The sequence below is a fragment of the Pseudophryne corroboree genome, chromosome 2 (assembly GCF_028390025.1).
Source record: "Pseudophryne corroboree isolate aPseCor3 chromosome 2, aPseCor3.hap2, whole genome shotgun sequence".
In the NCBI taxonomy this organism is placed as follows: domain Eukaryota; kingdom Metazoa; phylum Chordata; class Amphibia; order Anura; family Myobatrachidae; genus Pseudophryne; species Pseudophryne corroboree.
The window spans coordinates 170,867,687-170,891,028 of NC_086445.1; the positions used below are offsets into that span (position 1 = coordinate 170,867,687).

A 23,342-nucleotide genomic window follows, 5' to 3' on the forward strand; every position below is an offset into this window, starting at 1 on the left:
GCAGCAAGAATTACCTCACATAAAACTGGCACCATTATTAGATACTGCGGAGGCCGTATATTATAAAACCCCCGCCAGTATAAAAAAATGAGCGGGACCGAAGCCCGCCGTCGAGGGGGCGGGGCTTGATCCTCCAGCACTAACCAGCGCCATTTTCTCCACAGCATGCTGCAGAGAAGCTGCTCCCGGACTCTTCCCTGCTGAACAAGTAACAGGGGACAAAAAACGAGGGGGGGGGGGGGCACATTTATTTGGTGCAAATTATATATATATATATATATATATATATATATGTATATAAAGCTCTGTACAGGCTGAGACTTTGTTTTCAGTATCTAGGGGCGCTGGATGTGTGCTGGCATACTCTCTCTCTCTGTCTCTCCAAAGGGCCTTATTGGGGGGCTGTCCCCATATTCATATATCCCAGTGTGTGTGGGGGTGTCAGTACGTGTGTGTCGACATGTCTGAAGCGGAAGGCTCGTCGAGGGAGGATACACAGCAGATGGTGGTGGTGTCTCCGTCGGCATAGCCGACACCTGATTGGTTGGATATGTGGAATGTTTTAAATGCTAATGTGACCTTATTACATAAGAGATAGGACAAAGCAGAGTCCAAGTAAAAAGCAGGGAGTCAATCCATGGCTTTGGCTGTGTCACAAGACCCCTCAGGGTCTCATAAACGTCCCTTTTCCCAGATTGCAGACACTGATACCGACACGGATTCCGACTCCAGTGTCGACTATGATGATGCAAGGTTACACCCAAGGGTGGCCAAGAGTATTCAATATATGATTATTGCAATAAAAGATGATTTGCATATCACAGAGGACCCCGCTGTCCCTGACACGAGGGTCTGCATGTTTAAGGAAAAGAAACCTGAGGTAACGTTTCCCCCATCTCATGAGCTGAATGCTTTATTTGAAAAGGCTTGGGAAACTCCAGACAAGAGACTGCAGGTTCCCAAGAGAATTATTATGACGTATCCTTTCCCCTCAAAGGATAGGTTACGGTGGGAATCCTCGCCCACGGTGGACAAGGCCTTAACCAAAAAGGTTGCACTACCGTCCCCGGACACGGCAGCCCTCAAAGATCCTGCGGATCGCAGGCAGGAAACTACATTAAAATCAATTTATACGCATACGGGTGCCCTGCTCAGACCGGCAGTAGCGGCGGCATGGGTGGGTAGCGCAATTGCAGCATGGACAGATAACTTGTCATCTGACATTGACACCCTAGATAAAGATAGTATTTTGTTGACCTTGGGTCACATTAAGGACGCAGCGTTGTATATGAGAGAGGCTGCGAGAGATATTGGGCTGTTGGGTTCAAGAGCCAATGCCATGGCAGTTTCTGCTAGAAGGTCCCTGTGGACCCGTCAATGGACAGGTGATGCTGATTCAAAGAGACATATGGAGGCTTTACCTTACAAAGGTGAAGTTTTATTTGGGGAGGGCCTCGCGGACCTGGTTTCCACAGCTACCGCGGGTAAGTCTTCTTTTTTACCTTACGTTCCCCCACAGCAAAAGAAAACACCTCAATACCAGATGCAGTCCTTTCGGTCGCATAAGTTCAGAAAGGGTCGGGGCTCTTCCTTCCTCGCCAGAGGTAGAGGTAGAGGGAAAAGAACACCAGCTACGGCTAGTTCCCAGGAACAGAAGTCCTCTCCGGCCGCTACAAAATCCACCGCATGACGCTGGGGCTCCGCTCAAGGAGTTCGCACCGGTGGGGGCCACGTCTTCGGCTCTTCAGCCAAGTCTGGGTTCAGTCGGATTTGGATCCTTGAGTGGTCGAAATTGTATCCCAAGGCTACAAACTGGAGTTCGAAGAAGTGCCTCCACGCCGATTTTTCAAATCGGCCTGGCCAGCTTCTCCCCCAGAGAGAGAAATAGTTTCAGCTGCCATACAAAAGCTGTGTCAACAGCAGGTGATTATAAAGGTTCCCCTAGTGCAACAGGGGAAAGGGTTTTATTCAACCCTATTTGTGGTCCCGAAGCCGGATGGCTCGGTCAGACCAATTCTGAATCTAAAATCCCTAAACCTATATTTGAAAAGGTTCAAATTCAAGATGGAATCTCTCCGGGCAGTGATCTCTAGCCTGGAAGGGGGGGATTTTATGGTGTCACTAGACATAAAGGATGCATACCTTCATGTCCCCATATATCCGCCTCATCAAGCGTACCTGAGATTCACTGTACAGGATTGTCATTACCAGTTTCAGACGTTGCCGTTTGGGCTTTCCACGGCCCCGAGAATTTTCACCAAGGTAATGGCAGAAATGATGGTGCTCCTGCGAAAGCAAGGAGTCACAATTATCCCATACTTGGACGATCTCCCGATAAAGGCAAGATCAAGAGATCAGTTACTGAAAAGCGTGTCTCTCTCCCTGAGAGTATTACAACAACACGGCTGGATTCTAAATCTGCCAAAGTCGCAGTTGGTCCAGACGACTCGGCTGGCATTTTTGGGCATGGTTCTGGACACGGAAAAAAGGAGGGTTTTTCTCCCAATGGAAAAAGCCCAGGAACTCCAGAACATGGTCAAGGACCTGCTAAAACCAAAAAGAGTGTCAATTCATCAATGCACTCGAGTATTGGGAAAGATGGTGGCAGCCTACAAGGCCATTCCGTTCTGCAGGTTCCATACTAGAACTTTTCAGTGGGACCTTCTGGAAAAGTGGTCAGGCTCCCATCTACAAATGCATCGGAGGATAAGCCTGTCCCCCAGGGCCAGGGTATCTCTCCTGTGGTGGCTTCAGAGTGCTCACCTTCTAGAGGGTCGCAGGTTCGGCATTCAAGATTGGGTTCTTGTGACCACGGACGCTAGCCTCCGAGGATGGGGAGCAGTCACGCAAGGGAGAAATTTTCAGGGAATATGGTCAAGCCAGGAGGCTTATCTACACATCAATGTGCTGGAATTAAGGGCCATATACAACGGCCTACAACAAGCGGAGAGTCTTCTTCACAACCTACCCATTCTGATTCAGTCAGACAACGTCACAGCAGTGGCGCATGTAAACCGCCAAGGCGGGACAAGGAGCAGAGCAGCAATGGCAGAAGCCACCAGGATTCTTCGCTGGGCGGAAAATCATGTAAGCTCTCTGTCAGCAGTCTTCATTCCGGGAGTAGACAACTGGGAAGCAGACTTCCTCAGCAGACACGATCTCCATCCAGGAGAGTGGGAACTTCATCAAGAAGTCTTTGCAGAGGTAACAAGTCGTTGGGGACTTCCTCAAATAGACATGATGGCGTCACGCCTTAACAAAAAGCTTTGGACGTATTGTTCCAGGTCGAGGGACCCTCAGGCAGTGGCGGTGGACGCCCTAGTGACACCGTGGATGTTTCAGTCGGTCTATGTGTTTCCTCCACTGCCGCTCATCTCAAAAATATTGAGAATCATAAGACGAACAAGAGTGCAGACAATACTCATTGTTCCAGATTGGCCTCGAATGGTCTGGTATTCAGATCTTCAGGAAATGATCACAGAAGATCTGTGGCCTCTTCCTCCCAGGGAGGACCTGTTACAACAGGGGCCCTGTGTGTTTCAAGACTTACCGTGGTTACGTTTGACGGCATGGCGGTTGAACACCAAATCCTAGCTAGGAAAGGTATTCCGGGGGAAGTCATCCCTACTCTAATCAGAGCTAGGAAGGAGGTAACGGCGAAGCATTATCACCGTATCTGGAGGAAATATGTATTTTGGTGTGAAGCCAAGAATGCTCCTACGGAAGATTTTCAACTGGGTCGTTTTCTCCACTTTCTACAGACAGGAGTGGACATGGGCCTTAAGTTAGGCTCCATTAAGGTGCAGATTTCGGCCTTATCTATATTCTTTTAGAAGGAATTGGCTTCTCTACCAGAAGTCCAGACTTTTGTAAAGGGAGTGCTGCACATCCAACCTCCTTTTGTGCCCACAGTGGCACCATGGGACCTTAACGTGGTGTTGCAGTTCCTTAAATCACACTGGTTTGTGTCACAATCCTGACTGTAGTTTTCATATTTGGTGACTTACCTCTGCCATCTCTGTCTTGGATCCTGCATCTTTCTGCTCACTGGGATAAACAGCTTGCCAATACCATGAGTTTCCTGAGTTCTCTGCCTGGAAGGTAATAGTTAACGAGCTCCACGTGTGGTGATCTCCTGTGTGAGTCTGAATTCAGCAATCTGAAGTTTAGGCCTAAAAGCCAGCATCCTATGTTTTGCAGAAGTTCAGGCTTCAGTGTTCTCTCGGCCTGCTAGGCCTCACTCCACATCACAGCCTATGCTAGAGTGCTCACATGACAGTGACTGTTCACCTGACCCAGAGCTGTCCAATCCTCTGCCAGCCTAAGATTCTCTGCATCACTTGACACTGCTCACCAATCACCAAGGACCAGGAAGTATAAGTCGGGAGACTGAGTTGGAAACTGGGCCAGTTCCTCGTGTCACACACAGCTCTGTGTGAGCTTTGAAGCTGAGCTCCCTAAAGGTAACCCTTGTACTTTGGTTCCTGTAAAAACTCTGTTTCTTTGTTACCCAGTTTGGATTACATTTGTGTTGCCATTGATATCCAGTATTTCTCTGACGTCCTAGTGGATGCTGGGGACTCCGTAAGGACCATGGGGAATAGACAGGCTCCGCAGGAGACTGGGCACTCTATAGAAAGATTTAGGACTATCTGGTGTGCACTGGCTCCTCCCCCTATGACCCTCCTCCAAGCCTCAGTTAGATTTCTGTGCCCGGCTGAGCTGGATGCACACTAGGGGCTCTCCTGAGCTCCTAGAAGAAAGTATAGTTTAGGTTTTTTATTTTCAGTGAGACCTGCTGACAACAGGCTCACTGCAACGAGGGACTAAGGGGAGAAGAAGCGAACCTACCTAAGTGGTGGTAGCTTGGGCTTCTTAGGCTACTGGACACCATTAGCTCCAGAGGGATCGAACACAGGACCCGACCTCGTCGTCCGTTCCCGGAGCCGCGCCGCCATCCCCCTTACAGAGCCAGAAACAAGAAGGTGGTCCGGAAAATCGGCGGCTGAAGACTTCTGTCTTCTCCAAGGTAGCACACAGCACTGCAGCTGTGCGCCATTGCTCCTCATGCACACCACACACTGCGGTCACTGATGGGTGCAGGGCGCTGGGGGGGGGGGGGGGGGGCGCCCTGAGCAGCAATAGTAACACCTTGGCTGGCAAAACTAACACCATATATAGCCCCAGAGGCTATATAGGTGTATATTAACCCCTGCCAGAAACGATAAAATAGCGGGAGAAAGCCCGCCGAAAAAGGGGCGGAGCCAACTCCCTCAGCACACTGGCGCCATTTTTCCCTCACAGCTCCGCTGGAAGGAAGCTCCCTGGCTCTCCCCTGCAGTCCTGCACTACAGAAAGGGTAAAAAAGAGAGGGGGGGCACAATTTAGGCGCAGTATATATATGTTATAGGCAGCTATAGGGGAAAACACTCTGTATAGTGATATCCCTGTGTTATATAGCGCCCTGGTGTGTGCTGGCATACTCTCCCTCTGTCTCCCCAAAGGGCTTTGTGGGGTCCTGTCCTCTGTAAGAGCATTCCCTGTGTGTCTGCTGTGTGTCGGTACTGCTGTGTCGACATGTATGATGAGGATAATGATGTGGAGGCGGAGCAAATGCCTGTGAATGTGATGTCACCCCCTGCGGGGTCGACACCAGTGTGGATGGACTTATGGAAGGAATTACGTGACAGTGTCAGCTCCTTACATAAAAGGTTTGACGACATAGGACAGCCGGCTACTCAGCTTGTGCCTGTCCAAGCGTCTCAAATGTCATCAGGGGCTATAAAACGCCCGCTACCTCAGATGACAGATACAGATGTCGACACGGATACCGACTCCAGTGTCGACGATGATGAGACGAGTGTACCCTCCAATAGATCCACCCGTTATATGATTGAGGCTATGAAAAATGTATTACACATTTCTGATGATACCCCAGGTACCACAAAAAAGCGTATTATGTTTGGTGAGAAAAAACTACCAGTAGTTTTTCCTGCATCTGACGAATTAAATGAGGTGTGTGAGGAAGCGTGGACTTCCCCAGATAAGAAATTTATCATTTCTAAATGGTTAATTGCTGCGTACCCTTTCCCGCCAGAGGATAGGTCACGCTGGGAAACACCCCCTAGGGTAAATAAAGCGCTGACACGCTTATCAAAGAAGGTGGCACTACCGTCTCCGGATACGGCCGCCCTAAAAGAACCTGCTGATAGAAAGCAGGAAAGTACCCTAAAAGCTATATACACACACACTGGCATTATATTGAGACCCGCTATTGCATCAGCTTGGATGTGCAGTGCTGCTGCTGCGTGGTCAGACTCCCTGTCGGAAAACATTGATACCATGGATAGGGACAATATTTTGCTAACGATTGACCATATAAAAGACGCAGTCTTATACATGCGTGATGCACAGAGGGATATTTGCCGGCTGGCATCAAAAATAAGCGCTATGTCCATTGCCGCCAGACGGGGGTTATGGACTAGGCAATGGTCAGGTGATGCCGACTCCAAGCGGCACATGGAAGTTTTACCCTATAAAGGGGTGGAACTTTTTGGGGAAGGTCTTTCAGACCTCGTTTCCACAGCTACTGCTGGGAAATCGACTTTTTTGCCACAGGCTACCCCACAGCAAAAGAAAGCACCGTATTATCAGGTACAGTCCTTTCGGCCCCAGAAAAATAAGCGGGCTAGAGGCTCATCCTTTCTGCCGAGGGGCAGAGGAAGGGGGAAAAATCTGCAGCACACAGCTAGTTCCCAGGAGCAGAAGTCCTCCCCTGCGTCCGGTAAGTCCACAGCATGACGCTGGGGCTGCTCAGGCGGAATCGGGAACGGTGGGGGCACGTCTCAGGTTTTTCAGCACACAGTGGGCTCTCTCACAAGTGGATCCCTGGGTCCTTCAAGTAGTATCTCAGGGGTACAGGCTGGAATTCGAGACGTCTCCCCCCCCCCGCCGTTTCCTAAAATCTGCCTTGCCGGCAACTCCCTCTGCCAGGGAGGCAGTGTTGGTGGCTATTCAAAAACTGTATTCACAGAAAGTGATTGTCAAGGTACCCCTCCTTCAGCAAGGAAAGGGTTACTACTCCACAATGTTTGTGGTACCGAAACCGGACGGTTCGGTGAGACCCATCTTAAATTTAAAAGCCTTGAACACTTATATCAAAAGGTTCAAGTTCAAGATGGAATCGCTCAGGGCGGTTATTGCGAGCCTGGAGGAGGGGGATTACATGGTATCCCTGGACATCAAGGATGCGTACCTGCATGTCCCCATTTACCCTCCGCACCAGGAGTACCTCAGATTTGTGGTACAGGACTGTCACTATCAGTTCCAGACGCTGCCGTTTGGGTTATCCACGGCACCGAGGGTCTTTACCAAGGTAATGGCCGAAATGATACTCCTTCGCAAGAAGGGAGTTTTATTTATCCCGTACTTGGACGATCTCCTGATAAAGGCGAGGTCCAAAGAACAGTTGATAGTGGGGGTGGCACTTTCTCAGGAAGTGCTACAACAGCACGGCTGGATTCTAAATATTCCAAAGTCACAGCTGGTTCCGACGACACGTCTTCTGTTCCTGGGAATGATTCTGGACACAGACCAGAAAAGAGTGTTTCTTCCACTGGAAAAAGCAGAGGAATTGTCATCTCTGGTCAGAGACATCCTAAAACCAGGAAAAGTGTCGGTACATCAATGCACACGAGTCCTGGGAAAAATGGTAGCTTCGTACGAAGCAATTCCATTCGGAAGGTTCCACGCAAGGACGTTCCAGTGGGTCTGTTGGACAAATGGTCCGGGTCCCATCTCCAGATGCAACAGCGGATAACCCTATCGGCCAGAACCAGGGTGTCGCTGCTGTGGTGGCTGCAGAGGGCTCATCTACTAGAGGGACGCAGATTCGGAATACAGGACTGGGTCCTGGTGACCACGGATGCCAGCCTTCGGGGCTGGGGGGCAGTCACAAAGGGAAGAAATTTCCAAGGACTGTGGTCAAATCAGGAGATTTCTCTTCACATAAATATCCTGGAGCTAAGGGCCATTTACAATGCCCTAAGCCAGGCAAGACCCCTGCTTCAAAACCAGCCGGTACTGATCCAGTCAGACAACATCACGGCGGTCGCCCATGTAAACAGACAGGGCGGCACGAGAAGCAGGATGGCGATGGCAGAAGCCACAAGGATTCTCAGATGGGCAGAGAATCATGTGTTAGCACTGACGGCAGTGTTCATTCCGGGAGTGGACAACTGGGAAGCAGACTTCCTCAGCAGGCACGACCTCCACCCGGGAGAATGGGGACTTCATCCAGAAGTCTTCCAAATGCTGGTCAACCGGTGGGAAAAACTACAGGTAGACATGATGGCGTCCCGCCTCAACAAGAAGTTGAAAAGATATTGCGCCCGGTCAAGAGACCCTCAGGCGATAGCGGTGGACGCTCTAGTGACACCATGGGTGTACCAGTCGGTTTATGTGTTTCCTCCTCTACCTCTCATACCCAAGGTACTGAGAATAATAAGAAGGCGAGGAGTGAAAACCATACTCGTGGTTCCGGATTGGCCAAGAAGAGCTTGGTACCCGGAACTTCAAGAGATGCTTACAGAGGACCCTTGGCCTCTGCCGCTCAGACAAGACCTGCTGCAGCAGGGACCCTGTCTGTTCCAAGACTTACCGCGGCTGCGTTTGACGGCATGGCGGTTGAACACCGGATCCTGAAGGAAAAGGGTATTCCGGAGGAAGTCATCCCTACCCTGATCAAAGCCAGGAAGGATGTCACCGCAAGACATTATCACCGCATTTGGCGAAAATATGTTGCTTGGTGTGAGGCCATGAAGGCCCCGACGGAGGAATTTCAACTGGGTCGATTCCTGCACTTCCTGCAAGCAGGGGTGACGTTGGGCCTCAAATTGGGGTCCATAAAGGTCCAGATTTCGGCTCTGTCAATTTTCTTCCAAAAAAGAACTGGCTTCACTGCCTGAAGTTCAGACTTTTGTCAAAGGAGTACTGCATATTCAGCCTCCTTTTGTGCCCCCAGTGGCACCTTGGGATCTCAATGTGGTTTTGGCATTCCTGAAATCACATTGGTTCGAACCACTTAAGACTGTGGATTTAAAATATCTCACGTGGAAAGTGGTCATGCTGTTGGCCCTGGCGTCGGCCAGGCGGGTTTCAGAATTGGCGGCTTTGTCTTGTAAAAGCCCTTATCTGATTTTCCATATGGATAGGGTAGAATTGAGGACTTGTCCTCCGTTTCTCCCAAAGGTGGTCTCAGCTTTTCACTTGAACCAACCTATTGTGGTGCCTGCGGCTACTAGGGACTTGGAGGATTCCAAGTTGCTGGACGTAGTCAGGGCCCTAAAAATTTATATTTCCAGGACGGCTGGAGTCAGAAAGACTGACTCGCTGTTTATCCTGTATGCACCCACCAAGCTGGGTGCTCCTGCTTCTAAGCAGTCTATTGCGCGCTGGATTTGTAGCACTATTCAGCTGGCGCATTCTGCGGTAGGCTTACCGCAGCCTAAATCTGTAAAAGCCCATTCCACACGGAAGGTGGGCTCATCTTGGGCGGCTGCCCGAGGGGTCTCGGCTTTACAACTTTGCCGAGCAGCTACTTGGTCGGGGGCAAACACGTTTGCAAAATTCTACAAATTTGATACCCTGGCTGAGGAGGACCTTGAGTTCTCTCATTCGGTGCTGCAGAGTCATCCGCACTCTCCCGCCCGTTTGGGAGCTTTGGTATAATCCCCATGGTCCTTACGGAGTCCCCAGCATCCACTAGGACGTCAGAGAAAATAAGAATTTACTCACCGGTAATTCTATTTCTCGTAGTCCGTAGTGGATGCTGGGCGCCCATCCCAAGTGCGGATTGTCTGCAATACCTGTACATAGTTATTGTTACAAATATCGGATTTTGTTGTGAGCCATCTCTTCAGAGGCTCCATTTGTTATCATACTGTTAACCGGGGTTCCTATCACGTGTTACATGGTGTGATTGGTGTGGCTGGTATGAGTCTTACCCGGGATTCAAAAATCCTTCCTTATTGTGTCAGCTCTTCCGGGCACAGTTCCTAACTGAGGCTTGGAGGAGGGTCATAGGGGGAGGAGCCAGTGCACACCAGATAGTCCTAAATCTTTCTATAGAGTGCCCAGTCTCCTGCGGAGCCCGTCTATTCCCCATGGTCCTTACGGAGTCCCCAGCATCCACTACGGACTACTAGAAATAGAATTACCGGTGAGTAAATTCTTATTTTCCACGAGTTTCAACTTAAAGGCACAGTACAGTATTCCACCATCTCCACTTAAAGGCACAGTTGCAGTGTTTCATCTTAAAGGCACAGTACAGTATTCCACCATCTCCACTTAAAGGCACAGTTGCAGTGTTTCATCTTAAAAGCACAGTACAGTATTCCACCATCTCCACTTAAAGGCACAGTTGCAGTGTTTCATCTTAAAAGCACAGTACAGTATTCCACCATCTCCACTTAAAGGCACAGTTGCAGTGTTTCATCTTAAAGGCACGGTGCAGTGTTCTACAGTCTCAACTGGAAACCACAGCTGCAGTGCTCTACCGTCACAGCCGCAGGTTTCTTCAGCCTCATATTAGAGTTATAGCCACAGTCATCGTCCTACTTTCAGTTGCGTTTCCAGTTATATCCGGTACCAGCACGCATTACAGTTGCATCCCAGTCTCACCAGTAACCAGTCCGTCTTACCATCTTGCCAGTAACCTCGAGTACATAAGCACCTACTCCTGTGACACTATATCCAGTACAGTCTCACCTATACATTCATCCTGCTATCAAAGTCCCTGGTGATCCAGTGGTCAGGATACGGCTTTCTCTGCCGAGGCCCGGGTTCGATCCCCGGTCAGGGATTGCTCCTTCTTCTCACTGATTCCTACAGACCAGCCTAATATTCACATAGTTCCCCAGTTGCCCGCACAGACTGCACTAACACCGGGTTCAGTCAATCACAGTCATGACAGTAGGAACTGGCCCCATGGACCCGGCCGAAAGTGTTTGTCTGACGCATGACCTCCTAAGCAATATTGCGGGACGATTGGAGGGTTTGGAGTCGACTCAGCATCAATTGGCACAGTGTCTGCAGCGGAATTCGTTCTCCAGAAATTCTCTGCACTAAGACTCCTGACCAACTGCAGATTTTCTACCAGATGTTATTACAGTTACAAGAACTTTTGTCTAGTATTCTTTCTGTGATGCCTGATCTCTTCAGGAATACTACCAACGTTGTTGATCCTGTTTTGTCCCATTCAGTTAATAGAGTCTCTTCCTCTGTGCAAGGAAAAGTTGTTAATCAGAGCTATCCACGGCCCAAGCTCACTGAAGCTGAACGTCAGCGGCGTAGGGAGCTACACCTCTGTCTTTACTGTGGAAATTCCGGTCATTTTGTTAAAGACTGCATTCTTCGCAAGCCAGGGAATGGTGACAAATCTCAGTATCATAGTGCTCATGTCTACAAGTCATCCACAAAAGCCGATCCTGCTACTGCTGACGGGGGTATCAAGAAGGCTACTCTGAAAGAGACTCAAATTTATGACTGGGGTCCGGTGATTAAAAGACCTTATCCCAAGTTGGGTGTCCAGAGAAGAATGTTCAAGCCATTTAGAGTCAGAGGAGTCCGTGTCTACAGCCCAAGGAGGGGCGTCCGTGTCTACAGCCCAAGGAGGGGCGTCCGTGTCTACAGCCCAAGGAGGGGCGTCCGTGTCTGCAGCCCAAGGAGGGGCGTCCGTGTCTACAGCCCAAGGAGGGGCGTCCATGTCTACAGCCCCAGTGAGGGGTTCAGAGCGTCCAGCCCCAGTGAGGGGTTCAGAGCGTCCAGCCCCAGTGAGGGGTTCAGAGGGTCCAACCCCAGGTAGTCTACAGAGTGCTGCCCAGCCAGAGAGTCTACAGAGTGCTGCCCAGCCAGAGAGTCTACAGAGTGCTGCCCAGCCAGAGAGTCTACAGAGTGCTGCCCAGCCAGAGAGTCACAGCCGCAGGTTTCTTCAGCCTCGTATTAGAGTTATAGCCACAGTCATTGTCCTACTTTCAGTTGCGTTTCCAGTTATATCCGGTACCAGCACGCATTACAGTTGCATCCCAGTCTCACCAGTAACCAGTCCGTCTTACCATCTTGCCAGTAACCTCGAGTACATAAACACCTACTCCTGTGACACTATATCCAGTACAGTCTCACCTATACATTCATCCTGCTATCAAAGTCCCTGGTGATCCAGTGGTCAGGATACGGCTTTCTCTGCCGAGGCCCGGGTTCAATCCCCGGTCAGGGATTGCTCCTTCTTCTCACTGATTACTACAGACCAGCCTAATATTCACATAGTTCCCCAGTTGCCCGCACAGACTGCACTAACACCGGGTTCACAAAATCACAGTCATGACAGTTTGAACCTCTTCAAACGGTTGAATTAAAATTTCTCACTTGGAAAGTGGTCATGTTGTTGGCCTTGGCATCTGCAAGGAGGGTGTCCGAATTGGCGGCTTTGTCTCACAAGAGCCCCTATCTGATTTTCCATGAGGATCGAGCAGAGTTGAGGACTCGTCCTCAATTTCTACCTAAGGTGGTGTCGTCGTTTCATATGAACCAACCTATTGTGGTGCCTGTGGCTACGGGTGACTTGGAAGATTCCAAGTCCCTTGATGTAGTCAGGGCCTTAAAAATTTATGTAGCCAGGACGGCTCGGGTTAGGACAACAGAGGCACTGTTTGTCCTGTATGCAGCCAACAAAGTTGGCGCTCCTGCGTCTAAGCAGACTATTGCTCGCTGGATCTGTAACACGATTCAGCAGGCTCATCCTACGGCTGGATTGCCGTTACCAAATTCTGTAAAGGCCCATTCCACTAGGAAGGTGGGCTCTTCTTGGGCGGCTGCCCGAGGCGTCTCGGCATTACAGCTTTGCCGAGCAGCTACTTGGTCGGGTTCAAACACTTTTACAAAATTCTACAAGTTTGATACCCTGGCTGATGAGGACCTCATGTTTGCTCAATCGGTGCTGCAGAGTCATCCGCACTCTCCCGCCCGGTCTGGAGCTTTGGTATAATCCCCATGGTCCTTACGGAGTCCTCAGCATCCTCTAGGACGTAAGAGAAAATAAGATTTTAAACCTACCGGTAAATCTTTTTCTCCTAATCCGTAGAGGATGCTGGGCGCCCGTCTCAGTGCGGACTATTTCTGCAAGGCTTGTATATAGTTGTTGCTTACATAAGGGTTATGTTACAGTTGAGATCAGTCTCTGGCTGATGCTGTTTTGTTCATGCTGTTAACTGGTTTGGTATCTACCAGGTTGTACGGTGTGTATGGTGTGGGCTGGTATGTATCTCGCCCTTAGATTAACAAAAATCCTTTCCTCGTACTGTCCGTCTCCTCTGGGCACAGTTCTTTAACTGAGGTCTGGAGGAGGGGCATAGAGGGAGGAGCCAGTTCACACCCATCTAAAGTCTTAGAGTGCCCATGTCTCCTGCAGAGCCCGTCTATACCCCATGGTCCTTACGGAGTCCCCAGCATCCTCTACGGACTAGGAGAAAAAGATTTACCGGTAGGTTTAAAATCTTATTATCCCTTTAAACCGGGGCACTCATGAGTTACACAGGTCATGTGGCTGTCTGACTTCAAGCCTGAATTTCACCTGCTTTTAATCAGCCACAGAACCTGTGTAATCCATGAATGTCCCGGTATAAAGGGATAGTATGGTAAGCCTATTACTAAGGGGCCCATATATCTATGGGCGGGAGGCAGTCAATTGACCGCCTGTCGGGATCCCGGTGGTCAGGATACCGACGCCGGGATCCTGACACCAGCTGAAATACCGGCAGTCGGAGTCCTGACCGCCGGCTGGTTACCCCTCTTGGGTGGTGGTCCACGCCACCACCCAGAGGGGAATAGAAACCTGTGGCGACCGAAGGTCGGCACTGGGCCCGAAATGTGGCGAGCCCGCGAGGGGGCACTCTGCGATCGCCGCCGGGATACCGGCTGTCGGGCGCCTGGCGTCTGTCTGCTGACCGCTGGGATCCCGACCGCCAGGATCTCGTACTGATCCCCTATGGGCTGATTCCCCATTCTGCCAACATCAAGGCAATCAGGGATCAAAACCACAAATTGGAAAAACCTTGATGATCAGTGATCGGTCGGGGGAATCTGCAAAATACATCATGTATCAAATCCCCATACTTGTTTAGTGGGCATCAGTGAATCGAGGATTTCCAACATGTTGGATTTCTTCGAAAGGGGGTAATCGCTGTGCAGTGGTGCGATCGGCTGTGCAGTGAGCTGCACAGCACAGCCCAGGACTTGCTCAGCCGCTGCGACGATCCGGGCCAATGCTGACGTCAGGAATACTCCTCTCGAATGGCTGGGCACGCCTGCGACAATCCGGCCCAATGCTGACGTCAGGAATCCTCCTCTCGAATGGCTGGGCACACCTGTGACGATCCGGGCCAATGCTGACGTCAGGAATCCTCCTCTCGAATGGCTGGGCACGCCTGCGACAATCCGGGCCAATGCTGACGTCAGGAATCCTCCTCTCGAATGGCTGGGCACGCCTGCGTTTTTCTGAACACTCCCTGAAAACGGTGAGTTGCCGCCCATGAACGCCTTCATCCTGTCAATCTTCTTGCGATCGCCAGTGCAAATGCTTTCTTCATAAGTTATGTCGCTTGCCGGCGATCCCCGGCGGCCGACGCGCCTGCACATTACGGTGCATGTGCTGTTCAGACCCAATCGCACGGCTGCGAAAAAAGGCAGCGTGCGAACAGATCTGAATGACCCCCTGAATCCCTCCAACTTATTGTAATAGGGATACATACTATATCCCACAGCGGCATCCCGTCTGCTGGAATCTCTTCAGCTCGCCACAGGTTCTATTCTCACCCAGTTGGTGGCGTGGACCCACCAACCAAGTGGGAATACCGGGCGGGTGTCGGGATTCACTTTGTCGGTAAAATGTCGGCTGTCGGTCTCTTGAACGCCGGTATATTGTCTGCATCCCTTGTAATACTGTAGTAATGTTGCTGCTGTAATCTTTTTGCTTTATTACAGTAAGATAAGCAATAAGTCCACAGCAATCCTCATCTGTTGAAGTGAGTGTGGTTTTAAACTTAATTAAAGCCTACATTTTGTCTTAGTGTCTCATCCTAATTTAATTTCTCTATCGTCCTAAGTGGATGCTGGGGTTCCTGAAAGGACCATGGGGAATAGCGGCTCCGCAGGAGACAGGGCACAAAAGTAAAGCTTTTACAGGTCAGGTGGTGTGTACTGGCTCCTCCCCCTATGACCCTCCTCCAGACTCCAGTTAGATTTTTGTGCCCGGCCGAGAAGGGTGCAATTCTAGGTGGCTCTCATAAAGAGCTGCTTAGAGAGTTTAGCTTAGGTTTTTTATTTTACAGTGATTCCTGCTGGCAACAGGATCACTGCAACGAGGGACAGAGGGGAGAAGAAGTGAACTCACCTGCGTGCAGGATGGATTGGCTTCTTGGCTACTGGACATGAAGCTCCAGAGGGACGATCACAGGTACAGCCTGGATGGTCACCGGAGCCACGCCGCCGGCCCCCTCACAGATGCTGAAGCAAGAAGAGGTCCAGAATCGGCGGCTGAAGACTCCTGCAGTCTTCTTAAGGTAGCGCACAGCACTGCAGCTGTGCGCCATTTTCCTCTCAGCACACTTCACACGGCAGTCACTGAGGGTGCAGGGCGCTGGGGGGGGGGCGCCCTGGGAGGCAAATGAAAACCTTTAAAAAGGCTAAAAATACCTCACATATAGCCCCAGAGGCTATATGGAGATATTTACCCCTGCCTAAATGTACTAAATAGCGGGAGACGAGCCCGCCGAAAAAGGGGCGGGGCCTATCTCCTCAGCACACGGCGCCATTTTCTGTCACAGCTCCGCTGGTCAGGAAGGCTCCCAGGTCTCTCCCCTGCACTGCACTACAGAAACAGGGTATAACAGAGAGGGGGGGCAAAATAAATGGCAATATATTAATATAAAAGCAGCTATAAGGGAGCACTTAATCATAAGGCTATCCCTGTCATATATAGCGCTTTTTGGTGTGTGCTGGCAGACTCTCCCTCTGTCTCCCCAAAGGGCTAGTGGGTCCTGTCTTCGTATAGAGCATTCCCTGTGTGTCTGCTGTGTGTCGGTACGTGTGTGTCGACATGTATGAGGACGTTATTGGTGTGGAGGCGGAGCAATTGCCAAATATGAGGATGTCACCTCCTAGGGGGTCGACACCAGAATGGATGCCTTTATTTGTGGAATTACGGGATAGCGTCAACTCGCTTAAGCAGTCGTTTGCCGACATGAGGCGGCCGGACACTCAATTAGTGCCTGTCCAGGCGCCTCAAACACCGTCAGGGGCTGTAAAACGCCTCTTGCCTCAGTCGGTCGACACAGACCCAGACACAGGCACTGATTCCGGTGGTGAAGGTGACGAATCAACCGTATTTTCCAGTAGGGCCACACGTTATATGATTTTGGCAATAAAGGAGATGTTACATTTAGCTGATACTACAGGTACCACTAAACAGGGTATTATGTGGGGTGTGAAAAAACTACCAGTAGTTTTTACCGAATCAGAAGAATTAAATGACGTGTGTGATGAAGCGTGGGGTGCCCCGATAAAAAACTGCTAATTTCAAAGAAGTTATTGGCTTTATACCCTTTCCCGCCAGAGGTTAGGGAGCGCTGGGAAACACCTCCTAGGGTGGACAAAGCGCTAACACGCTTATCAAAACAAGTGGCGTTACCCTCTCCTGAGACGGCCGCACTTAAAGATCCATCAGATAGGAGGATGGAAAATATCCAAAAAGGTATATACACACATGCAGGTGTTATACTACGACCAGCTATTGCGACTGCCTGGATGTGCAGTGCTGGGGTAGTTTGGTCAGAGTCCCTGATCGAAAATATTGATACCCTGGACAGGGACAATATTTTACTGTCGTTAGAACAAATAAAGGATGCATTTCTTTATATGCGTGATGCACAGAGAGATATCTGCACACTGGCATCACGGGTAAGTGCTATGTCCATTTCGGCCAGAGGATGCTTTATGGACACGACAGTGGACAGGCGATGCGTAGAGGAGTTATTTGGGGTCGGTCTATCGGATTTGGTGGCCACGGCTACGGCCGGGAAATCCACCTTTCTACCTCAAGTCACTCCCCAACAGAAAAAGGCACCGACCTTTCAACCGCAGCCCTTTCGTTCCTTTAAAAATAAGAGAGCAAAGGGCTATTCATATCTGCCACGAGGCAGAGGACGAGGGAAGAGACAGCAACAGGCAGCTCCTTCCCAGGAACAGAAGCCCTCCCCGGCTTCTACAAAAGCCTCAGCATGACGCTGGGGCTTCGCAAGCGGACTCGGGGGCGGTAGGCGGTCGTCTCAAGAATTACAGCGCGCAGTGGGCTCACTCGCAGGTAAATCCCTGGATCCTGCAGATAATATCTCAGGGGTACAGGTTGAAATTAGAGACAGAGCCACCTCGCCGTTTCCTGAAGTCTGCTTTACCAACGTCCCCCTCAGAAAGGGAGACGGTTTTGGAAGCCATTCACAAGCTGTATTCTCAGCAGGTGATAGTCAAGGTACCTCTTCTACAACAAGGGAAGGGGTATTATTCCACTCTTTTTGTGGTACCGAAGCCGGATGGCTCGGTAAGGCCTATTCTAAATCTGAAGTCCTTGAACCTGTACATAAAGAAGTTCAAGTTCAAGATGGAGTCACTCAGAGCAGTGATAGCGAACCTGGAAGAAGGGGACTTTATGGTATCCTTGGACATCAAGGATGCGTATCTCCACGTTCCAATTACCCCTCACACCAGGGGTACCTCAGGTTCGTTTTACAAAACTATCAGTTTCAGACGCTGCCGTTTGGTTTGTCCACGGCACCTCGGGTCTTTACAAAGGTAATGGCCGAGATAATATTTCTTCTTCGAAGAAAAGGCGTATTAATTATCCCATACTTGGACGATCTCCTAATAAGGGCAAGGTCCAGAGAACAGCTAGAGATGGGTTTAGCACTATCTCAAGAGGTGCTAAAGCAGCACGGATGGATTCTGAATATTCCAAAATCCCAATTAATGCCGACAACTCGTCTGCTGTTCCTGGGGATGATTCTGGACACAGTTCAGAAAAAGGTTTTTCTTCCCGAAGAAAAAGCCAAGGAGTTATCTGACCTGGTCAGGAACCTCCTAAAACCAGGAAAGGTGTCTGTACATCAATGCACAAGAGTCCTGGGAAAAAATGGTAGCTTCTTACGAAGCAATCCCTTTCGGCAGATTCCATGCAAAGGGATCTGTTGGACAAATGGTCAGGGTCGCATCTTCAGATGCACCTGCGGATAACCCTGTCGCCGAGGACAAGGGTATCCCTTCTGTGGTGGTTGCAGGAGGCTCATCTATTGGAGGGCCGCAGATTCGGCATGCAGGATTGGATCCTGGTGACCACGGATGCCAGCCTGAGAGGCTGGGGAGCAGTCACACAGGGAAGAAATTTCCAGGGAGTGTGGTCGAGCCTGAAAAAGTCTCTTCACATAAGCATTCTGGAACTAAGAGCAATCTACAATGCTCTAAGCCAGGCGGAACCTCTGCTTCAAGGAAGACCGGTGTTGATCCAGTCGGACAACATCACGGCAGTCGCCCATGTAAACAGACAGGGCGGCACAAGAAGCAGGAGGGCAATGGCAGAAGCTGCCAGGATCCTTCGCTGGGCGGAGAATCACGTGATAGCACTGTCAGCAGTATTCATCCCGGGCGTGGACAACTGGGAAGCAGACTTCCTCAGCAGACACGACCTTCACCCGGGAGAGTGGGGACTTCATCCAGAAGTTTTCCACATGCTATTAAACCGTTGGGTAAAACCAATGGTGGACAGGATGGCGTCTCGCCTCAACAATACACTGGACAGGTATTGCGCCAGGTCAAGAGATCCGCAGGCAATAGCTGTGGACGCGCTGGTAACACCTTGGGTGTACCAGTCGGTATATGTGTTTCCTCCTCTGCCTCTCATACCAAAGGTATTGAGGATTATACGGCAAAGAGGAGTAAGACTAGTGGCTCCGGATTGGCCAAGAAGGACTTGGTACCCGGAACTTCAAGAGATGGTCACGGACGATCCGTGGCCTCTACTTCTGAGAAGGGACCTGCTTCAGCAGGGTCCTTGTCTTTTTCAAGACTTACCGCGGCTGCGTTTGACGGCATGGCGTTTGAATGCCAGATCCTAAAAGGAAAAGGCATTCCAGAAGAAGTCATTCCTACCTTGATAAAGGCAAGGAAGGAAGTCACCGCGAAGCATTATCGCCGTATTTGGCGAAAATATGTTGCGTGGTGCGAGCAGCGGAGTGCTCCGATGGAGGAATTTCAACTGGGTCGTTTTCCTACATTTCCTGCAATCAGGATTGTCTAGGGGTCTCAAATTGGGATCTATTAAGGTTCAAATTTCGGCCCTATCAATATTCTTCCAAAAAGAATTGGCCTCAGTCTCTGAGGTCCAGATTTTTATCAAAGGAGTACTGCATATACAGCCTCCTGTGGTGCCTAAGGTGGCACCGTGGGATCTAAATGTAGTTTTAGATTTCCTCAAATCCAATTGGTTTGAACCACTAAAGAATGTGGATTTGAAATATCTCACATGGAAAGTGACTATGTTACTGGCTCTGGCTTCGGCCGGGAGAGTATCTGAACTGGCGGCTTTGTTTTATAAAAGCCCTTATTTAATTTCCATTCGACATAGGGCAGAGCTGCGGACGCGTCCGCATTTTCTCCCTAAGGTGGTATCAGCGTTTCACCTGAACCAGCCTATTGTAGTGCCTGCGGCTACAGACGACTTGAAGGACTCCAAGTTGTTGGACGTTGTCAGAGCCTTAAAAATATACATTTAAAGGACGGCTGGAGTCAGAAAATCTGACTCGCTGTGTATACTGTATGCACCCAACAAGTTGGGTGCACCTGCTTCTAAGCAGTCGATTGCTCGTTGGATTTGTAACAAAATTCAACTTGTACATTCTGTGGCAGGCCTGCCACAGCCTAAATCTGTTAAGGCCCATTCCGCAAGGAAGGTGGGCTTATCTTGGGCGGCTGCCCGAGGGGTCTCGGCATTACAACTCTGCCGAGCAGCTACGTGGTCAGGGGAGAACACGTTTGTAAATTTTTACAAATTTGATACCCTGGCAAAGGAGGACCTGGAGTTCTCTCATTCGGTGCTGCAGAGTCATCCGCACTCTCCCGCCCGTTTGGGAGCTTTGGTATAATCCCCATGGTCCTTTCAGGAACCCCAGCATCCACTTAGGACGATAGAGAAAATAAGAATTTACTTACCGATAATTCTATTTCTCGGAGTCCGTAGTGGATGCTGGGCGCCCATCCCAAGTGCGGATTATCTGCAATACTTGTACATAGTTATTGTTAACTAATTCGGGTTATTGTTTAGGAAGCCATCTTTCAGAGGCTCCTCTGTTATCATACTGTTAACTGGGTTTAGATCACAAGTTGTACGGTGTGATTGGTGTGGCTGGTATGAGTCTTACCCGGGATTCAAAATCCTCCCTTATTGTGTACGCTCGTCCGGGCACAGTACCTAACTGGAGTCTGGAGGAGGGTCATAGGGGGAGGAGCCAGTACACACCACCTGACCTGTAAAAGCTTTACTTTTGTGCCCTGTCTCCTGCGGAGCCGCTATTCCCCATGGTCCTTTCAGGAACCCCAGCATCCACTACGGACTCCGAGAAATAGAATTATCGGTAAGTAAATTCTTATTTTTTGCATGGTAAATGTGACTTAATTAGTTACTAATTGCTCTGTCTGCAGAGGATGCTGGGGACTCCGTAAGGACCATGGGGAATAGACGGGCTCCGCAGGAGACATGGGCACTAAAAAGAACTTTAGATATGGGTGTGCACTGGCTCCTCCCTCTATGCCCCTCCTCCAGACCTCAGTTTGATACTGTGCCCAGAGGAGACTGGGTGCATTACAGGGAGCTCTCCTGAGTTTCCTGAAAGAAAGTAATGTTGTTAGGTTTTTTATTTTCAGGGAGCCTGCTGGCAACAGACTCCCTGCATCGAGGGACTGAGGGGAGAGAAGCAGACCTACTTAACTGTTAGGCTCTGCTTCTTAGGCTACTGGACACCATTAGCTCCAGAGGGAGTCGGAACGCAGGTCTCTCCTAGCTGTTCGTCCCGGAGCCGCGCCCCCGTCCTCCTCACAGAGCCGGAAGATAGAAGCCAGGTGAGTATGAGTAGAAAGAAGACTTCAGAGGCGGCAGAAGACTTCGGATCTTCACTGAGGTAACGCGCAGCGGTAACGCTGCGCGCCATTGCTCCCGCACAACACACACACGGCAGGCACTGTAAGGGTGCAGGGCGCAGGGGGGGCGCCCTGGGCAGCAATTAAACCTCTGATCTGGCAAAATCTGGGCATATATGGGCTCTGCATTATATATGAGATCCCCCGCCAGTTTTTGAAAGTAATCGAGCGGGACCGAAGCCCGCCGCTGAGGGGGCGGAGCTTGATCCTCAGCACTCACCAGCGCCATTTTCTCCACAGCACACCGCTGAGAAGCTGGCTCCCCGGACTCTCCCCTGCTGAACACGGTGACAGAGGGTTTGAAAGAGGGGGGGGCACATAATTTGGCGCAGTGTTATATATATATATATTAAAAGCGCTATCTGGGTAATTTTTTCCTTGGGTCTTGGCGCTGGGTGTGTGCTGGCATACTCTCTCTCTGTCTCTCCAAAGGGCCTTGTGGGGGAACTGTCTCCAGATAGAGAATTCCCTGAGTGTGTGGTGTGTCGGTACCGTACCTCCCAACTGTCCCGCTTTCAGCGGGACAGTCCCGCTGTTCGGACCCTGTCCCGCTGTCCCACCCGCGGGCAGCAGTGTCCCACGGGTGGGGGTGGGGGGGCAGTTGGGGGGAGGCTTTGATCACCCGCTGCTCGTCTCCGCAGAGCAGCCGGTGATCACTGAATACATGCTGTGCGCACGCGCACGGCATGTATTCAGAGCTAGGAGGGGAGCGGGGGCTGCTTGGGGAGCGCTGGGCACGCCCCCAAAATGCAGAAAACCGGGCCGTTTGGTGAGGCCACGCCCACTCGAGCAAGGTCATGCCTATCACGAGCGAGGCCCTGCCCCGCTTTCAGACAGCCAAAAGTTGGGAGGTATGCGGTACGCGTGTGTCGGCATGTCTGAAGCGGAAGGCTCTTCTAAGGAGGAGGTGGAGCAAATGAGTGTGGTGTCTCTGTCGGCAACGCCGACACCTGACTGGTTGGATATGTGGAATGTTTTAAATGCAAATGTGAATTTATTGCACAAAAGGTTGGACAAAGCTGAGTCCAGGGAGTGTACAGGGTGTCAAACCCTGCCTTTCACTATGTCGCAGGGACCTTCTGGGTCTCAAAAGCGCCCACTATCCCAAATAGTAGACACTGATACCGACACGGATTCTGACTCCAGTGTCGACTACGATGATGCAAAGTTACAGCCAAAATTGGCTAAAAGTATTCATTATATGATCATTGCAATAAAAGAGATGTTGCATATCACAGATGACCCCTCTGTCCCTGACACAAGGGTGCGCATGTATAAGGAAAAGAAACCTGAGGTAACCTTTCCCCCATCTCACGAGCTGAACGAATTATTTGAAAAGGCTTGGGAACCTCCAGACAAAAAGCTGCAGATTCCCAAAAGGATTCTTATGGCGTATCCGTTCCCTACTAAGGACAGGTTACGGTGGGAATCCTCCCCGAGGGTGGATAAAGCGTTGACTCGCTTATCCATAAAGGTAGCGCTGCCATCTCAAGATACGGCAACCCTCAAGGATCCTGCTGATCGCAGGCAGGAGACTACCTTGAAGTCTATTTACACACATACTGGTACCTTACTCAGACCGGCGATAGCGTCGACTTGGGTTTGTAGCGCTGTAGCAGCGTGGACAGATACCTTATCTGCTGATATAGATACGCTGGATAAGGAAACCATTTTATTGACCCTGGGTCATATTAAAGATGCTGTCCTGTATATGAGAGATGCTCAGAGAGACATTGGCCTACTGGGTTCCAGGGCCAACGCTATGGCGATTTCGGCTAGACGAGCCCTATGGACCCGACAATGGACGGGCGATTCCGACTCGAAGAAGCATATGGAGGTTTTACCTTACAAGGGTGAGGAATTGTTTGGGGAAGGTCTCACAGACCTTGGGGTATATTTACTAAGGTCCCGATTTTGACCGAGATGATGTTTTTTCTTCAAAGTGTCATCTTGGGAATTTACTAAACTCAAATCACGGCAGTGATGAGGGTATTCGTATTTTTTGGGAAGTCCTAGGAAAAAATTACGAATCAATACACCATCGGTCAAAT

The 23,342-nt window shown here is 50.3% G+C and overlaps 1 long non-coding RNA gene and 2 other non-coding genes across 3 annotated transcripts in view; all 3 read left to right on the forward strand.

Moving 5' to 3' along the window:
• Positions 1 to 23,342, forward strand: part of LOC135006307 (uncharacterized) — a 63,520-nt gene that overhangs the window by 13,888 nt on the left and 26,290 nt on the right. The window lies entirely within an intron of this gene.
• Positions 10,793 to 10,862, forward strand: TRNAR-UCU (transfer RNA arginine (anticodon UCU)). Its single transcript has one exon. It is a non-coding gene; the product is annotated as a tRNA-Arg (tRNA).
• Positions 12,206 to 12,275, forward strand: TRNAR-UCU (transfer RNA arginine (anticodon UCU)). The gene has a single exon. It is a non-coding gene; the product is annotated as a tRNA-Arg (tRNA).